The sequence below is a fragment of the Oncorhynchus masou genome, chromosome 24 (genome assembly GCF_036934945.1).
Source record: "Oncorhynchus masou masou isolate Uvic2021 chromosome 24, UVic_Omas_1.1, whole genome shotgun sequence".
In the NCBI taxonomy this organism is placed as follows: domain Eukaryota; kingdom Metazoa; phylum Chordata; class Actinopteri; order Salmoniformes; family Salmonidae; genus Oncorhynchus; species Oncorhynchus masou.
Window position 1 is genome coordinate 3179156 of NC_088235.1, and position 16600 is coordinate 3195755.

Genomic DNA, 16600 nt, shown 5'->3' on the forward strand with positions numbered 1-16600 from the left:
GACGAAGAATAAAGATTAGGAGAAGAAGAAGAAGGAGAAGAAGAAGAAGAAGAAGAATAAGAAGAATAAAGATTAGGAGAAGAAGAAGAAGGAGAAGAAGAAGAAGAAGAAGAAGAAGAAGAAGAATAAAGATTAGGAGAAGACGGAGAAGAAGAAGAAGGAGAAGAAGAAGAAGAAGAAGACGGAGAAGAAGAAGAAGAAGAAGAAGAAGGAGAAGAAGAAGAAGAAGAATAAAGATTAGGAGAAGAAGAAGAAGGAGAAGAAGAAGACGAAGAAGAAGAAGAAGAAGAAGAAGAATAAAGATTAGGAGAAGAAGAAGAAGGAGAAGAAGAAGACGAAGAAGAAGAAGAAGAAGAATAAAGATTAGGAGAAGACGGAGAAGAAGAAGAAGAAGAAGAAGAAGGAGAAGAAGAAGAAGAAGAAGAATAAGAATAAAGATTAGGAGAAGAAGAAGAAGGAGAAGAAGAAGACGAAGAAGAAGAAGGAGAAGAAGAAGACGGAGAAGAAGAAGAAGAAGAAGAAGAAGAAGAAGAAGAATAAAGATTAGGAGAAGACGGAGAAGAAGAAGAAGGAGAAGAAGAAGAAGAAGAAGAAGAAGAAGGAGAAGAAGAAGACGGAGAAGAAGAAGAAGGAGAAGAAGAAGGAGAAGAAGAAGACGGAGAAGAAGAAGAAGAAGAAGAAGAAGGAGAAGAAGAAGAAGGATGACTGACACCCTCGATAAAGACGAGCAGAAACTACTGACGCCCTCGATAAAGTCGAGCAGAAACTTCTGACACCCTCGATAAAGACGAGCAGAAAAACTACTGACACCCTCGATAAAGACGAGCAGAAATTACTGACACCCTCGATAAAGACGAGCAGAAACTACTGACGCCCTCGATAAAGTCGAGCAGAAACTTCTGACACCCTCGATAAAGACGAGCAGAAAAACTACTGACACCCTCGATAAAGACGAGCAGAAATTACTGACACCCTCGATAAAAACGAGCAGAAAAACTACTGACACCCTCGATAAAGACGAACAGAAACTACTGACACCCTCGATAAAGACGAGCAGAAAAACTACTGACACCCTCGATAAAGACGAGCAGAAATTACTGACACCCTCGATAAAGACGAGCAGAAACTACTGACACCCTCGATAAAGTCGAGCAGAAACTTCTGACACCCTCGATAAAGACGAGCAGAAAAACTACTGACACCCTCGATAAAGACGAGCAGAAATTACTGACACCCTCGATAAAAACGAGCAGAAAAACTACTGACACCCTCGATAAAGACGAACAGAAACTACTGACACCCTCGATAAAGACGAGCAGAAAAACTACTGACACCCTCGATAAAGACGAGCAGAAATTACTGACACCCTCGATAAAGACGAGCAGAAACTACTGACACCCTCGATAAAGACGAGGAGAAACTACTGACACCCTCGATAAAGACGAGCAGAAACTACTGACTAGCTCTATGAAGACGAGCAGAAACTACTGACACCCTCTATGAAGACGAGCAGAAACTACTGACACCCTCGATAAAGACGAGCAGAAACTACTGACACCCTCGATAAAGACGAGCAGAAACTACTGACACCCTCGATAAAGACGAGCAGAAACTACTGACTAGCTCTATGAAGACGAGCAGAAACTACTGACACCCTCTATGAAGACGAGCAGAAACTACTGACTAGCTCTATGAAGACGAGCAGAAACTACTGACACCCTCTATGAAGACGAGCAGAAACTACTGACACCCTCGATAAAGACGAGCAGAAACTACTGACACCCTCGATAAAGACGAGCAGAAACTACTGACACCCTCGATAAAGACGAGCAGAAACTACTGACACCCTCGATAAAGACGAGCAGAAACTGAAATACTGAGCTGTATTGGATGCAAAAAAAATTTGGGATATTATATTATTTCATACTAATACAATTGGTCATAGGAAGATATTCTGTTTAATACGTAATACAAAACACATCTCAAAATGGTCAGGGTCAAAGTTATTGACACCCCTGTTTTTAAAAACTTTTAGTACCTGACCTTGTGAGGAAAACAGCACTGAGCCTTTTCATCACATGTTTTATGAGTTGGAGAACACATTAGGGGGGATCTTAGACCTCCATACAGAATCCTTACAGATCTGAGACCAGGCCTCCATACAGAACCCTTACAGATCTGAGGCCAGGCCTCCATACAGAACCCTTACAGATCTGAGGCCAGGCCTCCATACAGAACCCTTACAGATCTGAGACCAGGCCTCCATACAGAACCCTTACAGATCTGAGACCAGGCCTCCATACAGAACCCTTACAGATCTGAGGCCAGGCCTCCATACAGAACACTTACAGATCATTGATATCCTTTTGTCTGCGTTTATGGACTGCTCTCCTCAATTCAAACCATAGGTTTTTAACAGATTTCAAGTCTGGAGACTGAGATGTGTTCTAATGTGTTCTTCAACTCATGAAACATGTATTTGTTGATTTTTATTTTTCCTTTATTAAACTAGGCAAGTCAGTTAAGAACAAATTCTTATTTTCAATGACGGCCTAGGAACAGTGGGTTAACTGCCTGTTCAGGGGCAGAACGACAGATTTGTACCTTGTCAGCTCGGGGATTTGAACTTGCAACCTTCTGGTTACTAGTCTAACGCTCTAACCACTAGGCTACCCTGCCGCCTAAGAACCCTCCTAATGTGTTCTTCAACTCATGAAACATGTATTTGTGGTCTAAGATCCCTCCTAATGTGTTCTTCAACTCATGAAACATGTATTTGTGGTCTAAGATCCCTCCTAATGTGTTCTTCAACTCATGAAACATGTATTTGTGGTCTAAGATCCCTCCTAATGTGTTCTTCAACTCATGAAACATGTATTTGTGGTCTAAGATCCCTCCTAATGTGTTCTTCAACTCATGAAACATGTATTTGTGGTCTAAGATCCCTCCTAATGTGTTCTTCAACTCATGAAACATGTATTTGTGGTCTAAGATCCCTCCTAATGTGTTCTTCAACTCATGAAACATGTATTTGTGGTCTACGATCCCTCCTAATGTGTTCTTCAACTCATGAAACATGTATTTGTGGTCTAAGATCCCTCCTAATGTGTTCTTCAACTCATGAAACATGTATTTGTGGTCTAAGATCCCTCCTAATGTGTTCTTCAACTCATGAAACATGTATTTGTGGTCTAAGATCCCTACTAATGTGTTCTTCAACTCATGAAACATATATTTGTGGTCTAAGATCCCTCCTAATGTGTTCTTCAACTCATGAAACATTCTAGAAAAAGGCTCAGTGGTGTTATCCTCGCAAGGTGAGGTATTGAAAACAGGGGTGTCGATAATTATGACCCCCTACCTGTTTGAGAGAAAAAAACATTACTTATATATTTTTCTTATCAATTTTATTATTATACAATAATACAAATAAAACATTTTGAGGATACAATGTAGCTCAGTATTTATTTCTGCTCATTATTTCTGCTCATCTTTACAAAGGGTGTCAATAATTTATTTCTGCTCATCTTTACAAAGGGTGTCAATAATTTATTTCTGCTCATCTTTACAAAGGGTGTCAATAAATAATTTCTGCTCATCTTTACAAAGGGTGTCAATAATTTATTTCTGCTCATCTTTATAAAGGGTGTCAATAATTTATTTCTGCTCATCTTTACAAAGGGTGTCAATAATTTTTTTATGCTCATCTTTATAAAGGGTGTCAATAATTTATTTTTGCTCATCTTTACAAAGGGTGTCAATAATTTATTTCTGCTCATCTTTACAAAGGGTGTCAATAATTTATTTCTGCTCATCTTTATAAAGGGTGCCAATAATTTAATTCTGCTCATCTTTATAAAGGGTGTCACTAATTTATTTCTGCTCATCTTTATAAAGGGTGTCAATAATGTATTTCTGCTCATCTTTACAAAGGGTGTCAATAATTTATTTCTGCTCATCTTTATAAAGGGTGCCAATAATTTCTATTTCTGCTCATCTTTATAAAGGGTGTCAATAATTTATTTCTGCTCATCTTTATAAAGGGTGCCGATAATTTATTTCTGCTCATCTTTATAAAGGGTGCCAATAATTTAATTCTGCTCATCTTTATAAAGGGTGTCAATAATTTAGCTCACCTGTATATAGGGTGTCTATAATTACAACCCCCTACTGTAGGTCGCTGTAAACAGCAATACGAGGTTCAACCATTTGCTCTAACTCCACCTTGCATACTCTCAGTATAATACACTGAGCATGGGTGGGCCGGCTGCTAAAACAAACACTTACGAGAGGTCAAAAGGGTCAGAAGAGACCCAATGACTGATCATTTTGATTGATTGATTGGTTGGTTGAGGAGCACTCACTTGACCCCAGCGGAGAAGCTGGCTACAGGGAAGAACAGCCCGTCAGAGTTGAAGTTCTCAAACATCCCCTGGACGGGCTGACCGTTGATACGGAAGGATATACTGGGAGCGCTGAGGTCCAGACAACAGCTGACCACGTCATCCACACGGAGGAGATGCTGATTGGGTGAGCTCACTGTCCTGGCGATGCAGCCTGAGAGAGAGGGAGGAGGGGGAGGGACGGAGGGAGGAGGGAGGAGGGGGAGGGAGGGAGGAGGGGGAGGGAGGAGGGGGAGGGAGGGAAGGAGATGGAGAGAGGGTGTAGAGGAGAGGAGAGAGGAAGGAAGGGTAGATGAGAGTAGAGAGAGGGTATAGGAGAGGAGAGAGGGGTAGAGGAGAGGAGAGAGGGAGGGAGGAAGGGTAGAGGAGAGAGGGGGTATAGGAGATGAGAGAGGGAGGAAGGGGAGAGGAGAGGGAGGAAGGGTAGAGGAGAGAGGGAGGAAGGAAGAGAAGAGGGAGGAAGGGTAGAGGAGAGAGGGGGTAGAGGAGAGGAGAGAGGGGGTAGAGGAGAGAGGGAGGAAGGGCAGAGGAGAGAACATATTTTCTAAACATCACACACACAGACCCAGTGTAACAGACAGAGTTGCCTTGGAAACCAACATCATTGTTTTTCACTATCCAACGATTCCACTGCATATAAGGACATCAATAAAAGTCAGATCTGATATTTGATGACCCCTGTCAAGAAGCATGGAGTGTGTGTGTGTGTGTGTGTGTGTGTGTGTGTGTGTGTGTGTGTGTGTGTGTGTGTGTGTGTGTGTGTGTGTGTGTGTGTGTGTGTGTGTGTGTGTGTGTGTGTGGTGTGTGCGTGTGTGCGTGTGTGTGTGTGTGTGTGTGTTTGTTGCTGCCTTTGCAGTAAAATTGACAGTGAGGTGAAATAACCAACAGGAAGCCAAGTGTAGTATTTATATCGCTTCATACACTGCAGTCCTGATGCAGAAACATGAATATTCACCTCCTCAGCCTCTCTTTCAAAGGGAGCAAAAACACTCTCCATTATTCCTCCAGGATCTCTACGCTCTGGACACCACAGACATGTCTACAGCACACGTCTAGACCACAGGGCTCTGTGCAGAAGTGGGAACAGGGAGCCATTTCTGATTCTCCAACGTAAGATATTCAGCTCCAAACCCAAAGACATCCTCTCAACCTCCCAACCATCACACAGCATTCTGGGGGAACAGTACCACTCACACAGCATTCTGGGGGAACATTACCCCTCACACAGCATTCTGGGGGAACATTACCCCTCACACAGCATTCTGGGGGAACATTACCCCTCACACAGCATTCTGGGGAAACATTACCCCTCACACAGCATTCTGGGGGAACATTACCCCTCACACAGCATTCTGGGGGAACATTACCCCTCACACAGCATTCTGGGGGAACATTACCCCTCACACAGCATTCTGGGGGAACAGTACCCCTCACACAGCATTCTGGGGGAACATTACCCCTCACACAGCATTCTGGGGTAACAGTACCCCTCACACAGCATTCTGGGGGAACATTACCCCTCACACATCATTCTGGGGGAACATTACCCCTCACACAGCATTCTGGGGGAACATTACACCTCACACAGCATTATGGGGGAACATTACCCCTCACACAGCATTCTGGGGGAACATTACCCCTCACACAGCATTCTGGGGGAACATTACCCCTCACACAGCATTCTGGGGGAACATTACCCCTCACACAGCATTCTGGGGGAACATTACACCTCACACAGCATTCTGGGGGAACATTACCCCTCACACAGCATTCTGGGGGAACATTACCCCTCACACAGCATTCTGGGGGAACAGTACCCCTCACACAGCATTCTGGGGGAACATTACACCTCACACATCATTCTGGGGGAACATTACCCCTCACAAAGCATTCTGGGGGAACATTACCCCTCACACAGCATTCTGGGGAAACATTACCCCTCAAACAGCATTCTGGGGGAACATTACCCCTCACACAGCATTCTGGGGGAACATTACCCCTCACACAGCATTCTGGGGAAACATTACCCCTCACACAGCATTCTGGGGAAACATTACCCCTCACACAGCATTCTGGGGGAACATTACCCCTCACACATCATTCTGGGGAAACATTACCCCTCAAACAGCATTCTGGGGCAACATTACCCCTCACACAGCATTCTGTGGGAACATTACCCCTCACACAGCATTCTGGGGGAACATTACCCCTCACACAGCATTCTGGGGGAACATTACCCCTCACACAGCATTCTGGGGGAACATTACCCCTCACATAGCATTCTGGGGGAACATTACCCCTCACACAGCATTCTGGGGGAACATTACACCTTTGTCAACACTCAATTTCACCCTTCTCCCTGTGTCTCACTACCCACACAACTCAAACTAGGTAGTCCACTCACACTAGATCAGAGGACGAGTATCTAACTATCTAACCTGACCACAGGTGAATATAATATAGTAACTATCTAACTATCTAACCTGACTACAGGTGAATATAATATAGTAACTATCTAACTAGACTACAGGTGAATATAATATAGTAACTATCTAACCTGACTACAGGTGAATATAATATAGTAACTATCTAACCTGACTACAGGTGAATATAATATAGTAACTATCTAACTATCTAACCTGACTACAGGTGAATATAATATAGTAACTATCTAACTAGACTACAGGTGAATATAATATAGTAACTATCTAACCTGACTACAGGTGAATATAATATAGTAACTATCTAACCTGACCACAGGTGAATATAATATAGTAACTATCTAACTATCTAACCTGACTACAGGTGAATATAATATAGTAACTATCTAACCTGACTACAGGTGAATATAATATAGTAACTATATAACTAGACTACAGGTGAATATAATATAGTAACTATCTAACCTGACTACAGGTGAATATAATATAGTAACTATCTAACCTGACCACAGGTGAATATAATATAGTAACTATCTAACCTGACCACAGGTGAATATAATATAGTAACTATCTAACTATCTAACCTGACTACAGGTGAATATAATATAGTAACTATCTAACCTGACTACAGGTGAATATAATATAGTAACTATCTAACCTGACTACAGGTGAATATAATATAGTAACTATCTAACTATCTAACCTGACCACAGGTGAATATAATATAGTAACTATCTAACTATCTAACCTGACTACAGGTGAATATAATATAGTAACTATCTAACCTGACTACAGGTGAATATAATATAGTAACTATCTAACCTGACCACAGGTGAATATAATATAGTAACTATCTGTCTAACCTGACTACAGGTGAATATAATATAGTAACTATCTAACCTGACCACAGGTGAATATAATATAGTAACTATCTAACCTGACTACAGGTGAATATAATAGAGTAACTATCTAACCTGACTACAGGTGAATATAATATAGTAACTATCTAACTATCTAACCTGACCACAGGTGAATATAATATAGTAACTATCTAACTATCTAACCTGACTACAGGTGAATATAATATAGTAACTATCTTACCTGACTACAGGTGAATATAATAGAGTAACTATCTAAACTGACCACAGGTGAATATAATATAGTAACTATCTAACCTGACTACAGGTGAATATAATATAGTAACTATCTTACCTGACCACAGGTGAATATAATATAGTAACTATCTAACCTGACTACAGGTGAATATAATATAGTAACTATCTAACCTGACCACAGGTGAATATAATATAGTAACTATCTAACCTGACTACAGGTGAATATAATATAGTAACTCTCTAACCTGACTACAGGTGAATATAATATAGTAACTATCTAACCTGACTACAGGTGAATATAATATAGTAAATATCTTACCTGACCACAGGTGAATATAATATAGTAACTATCTAACCTGACTACAGGTGAATATAATATAGTAAATATCTAACCTGACTACAGGTGAATATAATATAGTAACTATCTAACCTGACTACAGGTGAATATAATATAGTAACTATCTAACTATCTAACCTGACTATAGGTGAATATAATATAGTAACTATCTAACCTGACTACAGGTGAATATAATATAGTAACTATCTAACTATCTAACCTGACCACAGGTGAATATAATATAGTAACTATCTAACCTGACCACAGGTGAATATAATATAGTAACTATCTAACTATCTAACCTGACTACAGGTGAATATAAAATAGTAACTATCTAACCTGACTACAGGTGAATATAATATAGTAACTATCTAACCTGACTACAGATGAATATAATATAGTAACTATCTGACTACAGGTGAATATAATATAGTAACTATCTAACCTGACTACAGGTGAATATAATATAGTAACTATCTAACCTGACCACAGGTGAATATAATATAGTAACTATCTAACCTGACTACAGGTGAATATAATATAGTAACTATCTAACTATCTTACCTGACCACAGGTGAATATAATATAGTAACTATCTAACCTGACCACAGGTGAATATAATATAGTAACTATCTAACCTGACTACAGGTGAATATAATATAGTAACTATCTAACCTGACTACAGATGAATATAATATAGTAACTATCTGACTACAGGTGAATATAATATAGTAACTATCTAACCTGACCACAGGTGAATATAATATAGTAACTATCTAACCTGACTACAGGTGAATATAATATAGTAACTATCTTACCTGACTACAGGTGAATATAATATAGTAACTATCTAACCTGACTACAGGTGAATATAATATAGTAACTATCTTACCTGACTACAGGTGAATATAATATAGTAACTATCTAACTATCTAACCTGACTATAGGTGAATATAATATAGTAACTATCTAACCTGACTACAGGTGAATATAATATAGTAACTATCTAACCTGACTACAGGTGAATATAATATAGTAACTATCTGACTACAGGTGAATATAATATAGTAACTATCTAACTATCTAACCTGACTATAGGTGAATATAATAGAGTAACTATCTAACCTGACTACAGATGAATATAATATAGTAACTATCTGACTACAGGTGAATATAATATAGTAACTATCTAACTATCTAACCTGACTATAGGTGAATATAATATAGTAACTATCTAACCTGACCACAGGTGAATATAATATAGTAACTATCTAACCTGACTACAGGTGAATATAATATAGTAACTATCTAACCTGACTACAGATGAATATAATATAGTAACTATCTGACTACAGGTGAATATAATATAGTAACTATCTAACTATCTAACCTGACTATAGGTGAATATAATATAGTAACTATCTAACCTGACCACAGGTGAATATAATATAGTAACTATCTAACCTGACTACAGATGAATATAATATAGTAACTATCTGACTACAGGTGAATATAATATAGTAACTATCTAACCTGACCACAGGTGAATATAATATAGTAACTATCTAACCTGACCACAGGTGAATATAATATAGTAACTATCTAACTATCTAACCTGACTACAGGTGAATATAATATAGTAACTATCTTACCTGACTACAGGTGAATATAATATAGTAACTATCTAACCTGACTACAGGTGAATATAATATAGTAACTATCTTACCTGACTACAGGTGAATATAATATAGTAACTATCTAACTATCTAACCTGACTATAGGTGAATATAATATAGTAACTATCTAACCTGACTACAGGTGAATATAATATAGTAACTATCTAACCTGACTACAGATGAATATAATATAGTAACTATCTGACTACAGGTGAATATAATATAGTAACTATCTAACCTGACTACAGGTGAATATAATATAGTAACTATCTGACCACAGGTGAATATAATATAGTAACTATCTGACTACAGGTGAATATAATATAGTAACTATCTTACCTGACTACAGGTGAATATAATATAGTAACTATCTAACTATCTAACCTGACTATAGGTGAATATAATATAGTAACTATCTAACCTGACTACAGGTGAATATAATATAGTAACTATCTTACCTGACCACAGGTGAATATAATATAGTAACTATCTAACCTGACTACAGGTGAATATAATATAGTAACTATCTAACCTGACTACAGGTGAATATAATATAGTAACTATCTTACCTGACCACAGGTGAATATAATATAGTAACTATCTAACCTGACTACAGGTGAATATAATATAGTAACTATCTAACTATCTAACCTGACTATAGGTGAATATAATATAGTAACTATCTAACCTGACTACAGGTGAATATAATATAGTAACTATCTAACCTGACTACAGATGAATATAATATAGTAACTATCTGACTACAGGTGAATATAATATAGTAACTATCTAACCTGACCACAGGTGAATATAATATAGTAACTATCTAACCTGACTACAGGTGAATATAATATAGTAACTATCTAACCTGACTACAGATGAATATAATATAGTAACTATCTTACCTGACCACAGGTGAATATAATATAGTAACTATCTAACCTGACCACAGGTGAATATAATATAGTAACTATCTAACCTGACTACAGGTGAATATAATATAGTAACTATCTTACCTGACTACAGGTGAATATAATATAGTAACTATCTAACCTGACTACAGGTGAATATAATATAGTAACTATCTAACCTGACTACAGATGAATATAATATAGTAACTATCTTACCTGACCACAGGTGAATATAATATAGTAACTATCTAACCTGACTACAGGTGAATATAATATAGTAACTATCTTACCTGACTACAGGTGAATATAATATAGTAACTATCTAACCTGACCACAGGTGAATATAATATAGTAACTATCTTACCTGACTACAGGTGAATATAATATAGTAACTATCTAACTATCTAACCTGACTATAGGTGAATATAATATAGTAACTATCTAACCTGACTACAGGTGAATATAATATAGTAACTATCTAACCTGACTACAGATGAATATAATATAGTAACTATCTGACTACAGGTGAATATAATATAGTAACTATCTAACTATCTAACCTGACTATAGGTGAATATAATATAGTAACTATCTAACCTGACTACAGGTGAATATAATATAGTAACTATCTAACTATCTAACCTGACCACAGGTGAATATAATATAGTAACTATCTAACCTGACCACAGGTGAATATAATATAGTAACTATCTAACTATCTAACCTGACTACAGGTGAATATAATATAGTAACTATCTAACCTGACTACAGGTGAATATAATATAGTAACTATCTAACCTGACTACAGATGAATATAATATAGTAACTATCTGACTACAGGTGAATATAATATAGTAACTATCTAACCTGACTACAGGTGAATATAATATAGTAACTATCTAACCTGACCACAGGTGAATATAATATAGTAACTATCTAACCTGACTACAGGTGAATATAATATAGTAACTATCTAACTATCTTACCTGACCACAGGTGAATATAATATAGTAACTATCTAACCTGACCACAGGTGAATATAATATAGTAACTATCTAACCTGACTACAGGTGAATATAATATAGTAACTATCTAACCTGACTACAGATGAATATAATATAGTAACTATCTGACTACAGGTGAATATAATATAGTAACTATCTAACCTGACCACAGGTGAATATAATATAGTAACTATCTAACCTGACTACAGGTGAATATAATATAGTAACTATCTTACCTGACTACAGGTGAATATAATATAGTAACTATCTAACCTGACTACAGGTGAATATAATATAGTAACTATCTTACCTGACTACAGGTGAATATAATATAGTAACTATCTAACTATCTAACCTGACTATAGGTGAATATAATATAGTAACTATCTAACCTGACTACAGGTGAATATAATATAGTAACTATCTAACCTGACTACAGGTGAATATAATATAGTAACTATCTGACTACAGGTGAATATAATATAGTAACTATCTAACTATCTAACCTGACTATAGGTGAATATAATAGAGTAACTATCTAACCTGACTACAGATGAATATAATATAGTAACTATCTGACTACAGGTGAATATAATATAGTAACTATCTAACTATCTAACCTGACTATAGGTGAATATAATAGAGTAACTATCTAACCTGACTACAGATGAATATAATATAGTAACTATCTGACTACAGGTGAATATAATATAGTAACTATCTAACTATCTAACCTGACTATAGGTGAATATAATATAGTAACTATCTAACCTGACCACAGGTGAATATAATATAGTAACTATCTAACCTGACTACAGGTGAATATAATATAGTAACTATCTTACCTGACTACAGGTGAATATAATATAGTAACTATCTAACCTGACTACAGGTGAATATAATATAGTAACTATCTTACCTGACTACAGGTGAATATAATATAGTAACTATCTAACTATCTAACCTGACTATAGGTGAATATAATATAGTAACTATCTAACCTGACTACAGGTGAATATAATATAGTAACTATCTAACCTGACTACAGATGAATATAATATAGTAACTATCTGACTACAGGTGAATATAATATAGTAACTATCTAACCTGACTACAGGTGAATATAATATAGTAACTATCTGACCACAGGTGAATATAATATAGTAACTATCTGACTACAGGTGAATATAATATAGTAACTATCTTACCTGACTACAGGTGAATATAATATAGTAACTATCTAACTATCTAACCTGACTATAGGTGAATATAATATAGTAACTATCTAACCTGACTACAGGTGAATATAATATAGTAACTATCTTACCTGACCACAGGTGAATATAATATAGTAACTATCTAACCTGACTACAGGTGAATATAATATAGTAACTCTCTAACCTGACTACAGGTGAATATAATATAGTAACTATCTAACCTGACTACAGGTGAATATAATATAGTAACTATCTTACCTGACCACAGGTGAATATAATATAGTAACTATCTAACCTGACTACAGGTGAATATAATATAGTAACTATCTAACTATCTAACCTGACTATAGGTGAATATAATATAGTAACTATCTAACCTGACTACAGGTGAATATAATATAGTAACTATCTAACCTGACTACAGATGAATATAATATAGTAACTATCTGACTACAGGTGAATATAATATAGTAACTATCTAACCTGACCACAGGTGAATATAATATAGTAACTATCTAACCTGACTACAGGTGAATATAATATAGTAACTATCTAACCTGACTACAGATGAATATAATATAGTAACTATCTTACCTGACCACAGGTGAATATAATATAGTAACTATCTAACCTGACCACAGGTGAATATAATATAGTAACTATCTAACCTGACTACAGGTGAATATAATATAGTAACTATCTTACCTGACTACAGGTGAATATAATATAGTAACTATCTAACCTGACTACAGGTGAATATAATATAGTAACTATCTAACCTGACTACAGATGAATATAATATAGTAACTATCTTACCTGACCACAGGTGAATATAATATAGTAACTATCTAACCTGACTACAGGTGAATATAATATAGTAACTATCTTACCTGACTACAGGTGAATATAATATAGTAACTATCTAACCTGACTACAGGTGAATATAATATAGTAACTATCTTACCTGACTACAGGTGAATATAATATAGTAACTATCTAACTATCTAACCTGACTATAGGTGAATATAATATAGTAACTATCTAACCTGACTACAGGTGAATATAATATAGTAACTATCTAACCTGACTACAGATGAATATAATATAGTAACTATCTGACTACAGGTGAATATAATATAGTAACTATCTAACTATCTAACCTGACTATAGGTGAATATAATATAGTAACTATCTAACCTGACTACAGGTGAATATAATATAGTAACTATCTAACTATCTAACCTGACTATAGGTGAATATAATATAGTAACTATCTAACCTGACCACAGGTGAATATAATATAGTAACTATCTAACCTGACTACAGATGAATATAATATAGTAACTATCTAACTATCTAACCTGACCACAGGTGAATATAATATAGTAACTATCTAACCTGACTACAGGTGAATATAATATAGTAACTATCTAACCTGACTACAGGTGAATATAATATAGTAACTATCTAACCTGACTACAGGTGAATATAATATAGTAACTATCTAACTATCTAACCTGACTACAGGTGAATATAATATAGTAACTATCTAACCTGACTACAGGTGAATATAATATAGTAACTATCTAACCTGACCACAGGTGAATATAATATAGTAACTATCTAACTAAATAACATGACTACAGGTGAATATAATATAGTAACTATCTAACTATCTAACCTGACTACAGGTGAATATAATATAGTAACTATCTAACCTGACTACAGGTGAATATAATATAGTAACTCTCTAACTATCTTACCTGACCACAGGTGAATATAATATAGTAACTATCTAACCTGACTACAGGTGAATATAATATAGTAACTATCTAACCTGACCACAGGTGAATATAATATAGTAACTATCTAACCTGACCACAGGTGAATATAATATAGTAACTATCTAACCTGACCACAGGTGAATATAATATAGTAACTATCTAACCTGACCACAGGTGAATATAATATAGTAACTATCTAACCTGACTACAGGTGAATATAATATAGTAACTATCTAACCTGACTACAGGTGAATATAATATAGTAACTATCTAAACTGACTACAGGTGAATATAATATAGTAACTATCTAACCTGACTACAGGTGAATATAATATAGTAACTATCTAACTATCTGACCTGACTACAGGTGAATATAATATAGTAACTATCTAACCTGACTACAGGTGAATATAATATAGTAACTATCTAACCTGACTACAGGTGAATATAATATAGTAACTATCTAACTATCTAACCTGACTACAGGTGAATATAATATAGTAACTATCTAACCTGACTACAGGTGAATATAATACAGTAACTATCTAACCTGACTACAGGTGAATATAATATAGTAACTATCTTACCTGACTACAGGTGAATATAATATAGTAACTATCTAACCTGACCACAGGTGAATATAATATAGTAACTATCTAACTATCTTACCTGAATACAGGTGAATATAATATAGTAACTATCTAACTATCTTACCTGAATACAGGTGAATATAATATAGTAACTATCTAACCTGACCACAGGTGAATATAATATAGTAACTATCTAACCTGACTACAGGTGAATATAATATAGTAACTATCTAACCTGACCACAGGTGAATATAATATAGTAACTATCTAACCTGACCACAGGTGAATATAATATAGTAACTATCTTACCTGACTACAGGTGAATATAATATAGTAACTATCTAACCTGACCACAGGTGAATATAATATAGTAACTATCTAACTATCTAACCTGACCACAGGTGAATATAATATAGTAACTATCTAACCTGACTACAGGTGAATATAATATAGTAACTATCTTACCTGACTACAGGTGAATATAATATAGTAACTATCTAACCTGACTACAGGTGAATATAATATAGTAACTATCTAACCTGACTACAGGTGAATATAATATAGTAACTATCTAACCTGACCACAGGTGAATATAATATAGTAACTATCTAACCTGACTACAGGTGAATATAATATAGTAACTATCTAACCTGACTACAGGTGAATATAATACAGTAACTATCTAACCTGACTACAGGTGAATATAATATAGTAACTATCTTACCTGACTACAGGTGAATATAATATAGTAACTATCTAACCTGACTACAGGTGAATATAATATAGTAACTATCTAACTATCTAACCTGACTACAGGTGAATATAATATAGTAAATATCTAACCTGACTACAGGTGAATATAATATAGTAACTATCTAACCTGACTACAGGTGAATATAATATAGTAACTATCTAACCTGACTACAGGTGAATATAATATAGTAACTATCTAACTATCTAACCTGACTACAGGTGAATATAATATAGTAACTATCTAACTATCTAACCTGACTACAGGTGAATATAATATAGTAACTATCTAACCTGACTACAGGTGAATATAATATAGTAACTATCTAACCTGACTACAGGTGAATATAATATAGTAACTATCTAACCTGA

At 35.4% G+C, this 16600-nt stretch overlaps 1 pseudogene; it reads right to left on the bottom strand.

Moving 5' to 3' along the window:
* Positions 1 to 16600, bottom strand: part of LOC135513362 (ryanodine receptor 2-like) — a 358078-nt pseudogene that overhangs the window by 321611 nt on the left and 19867 nt on the right.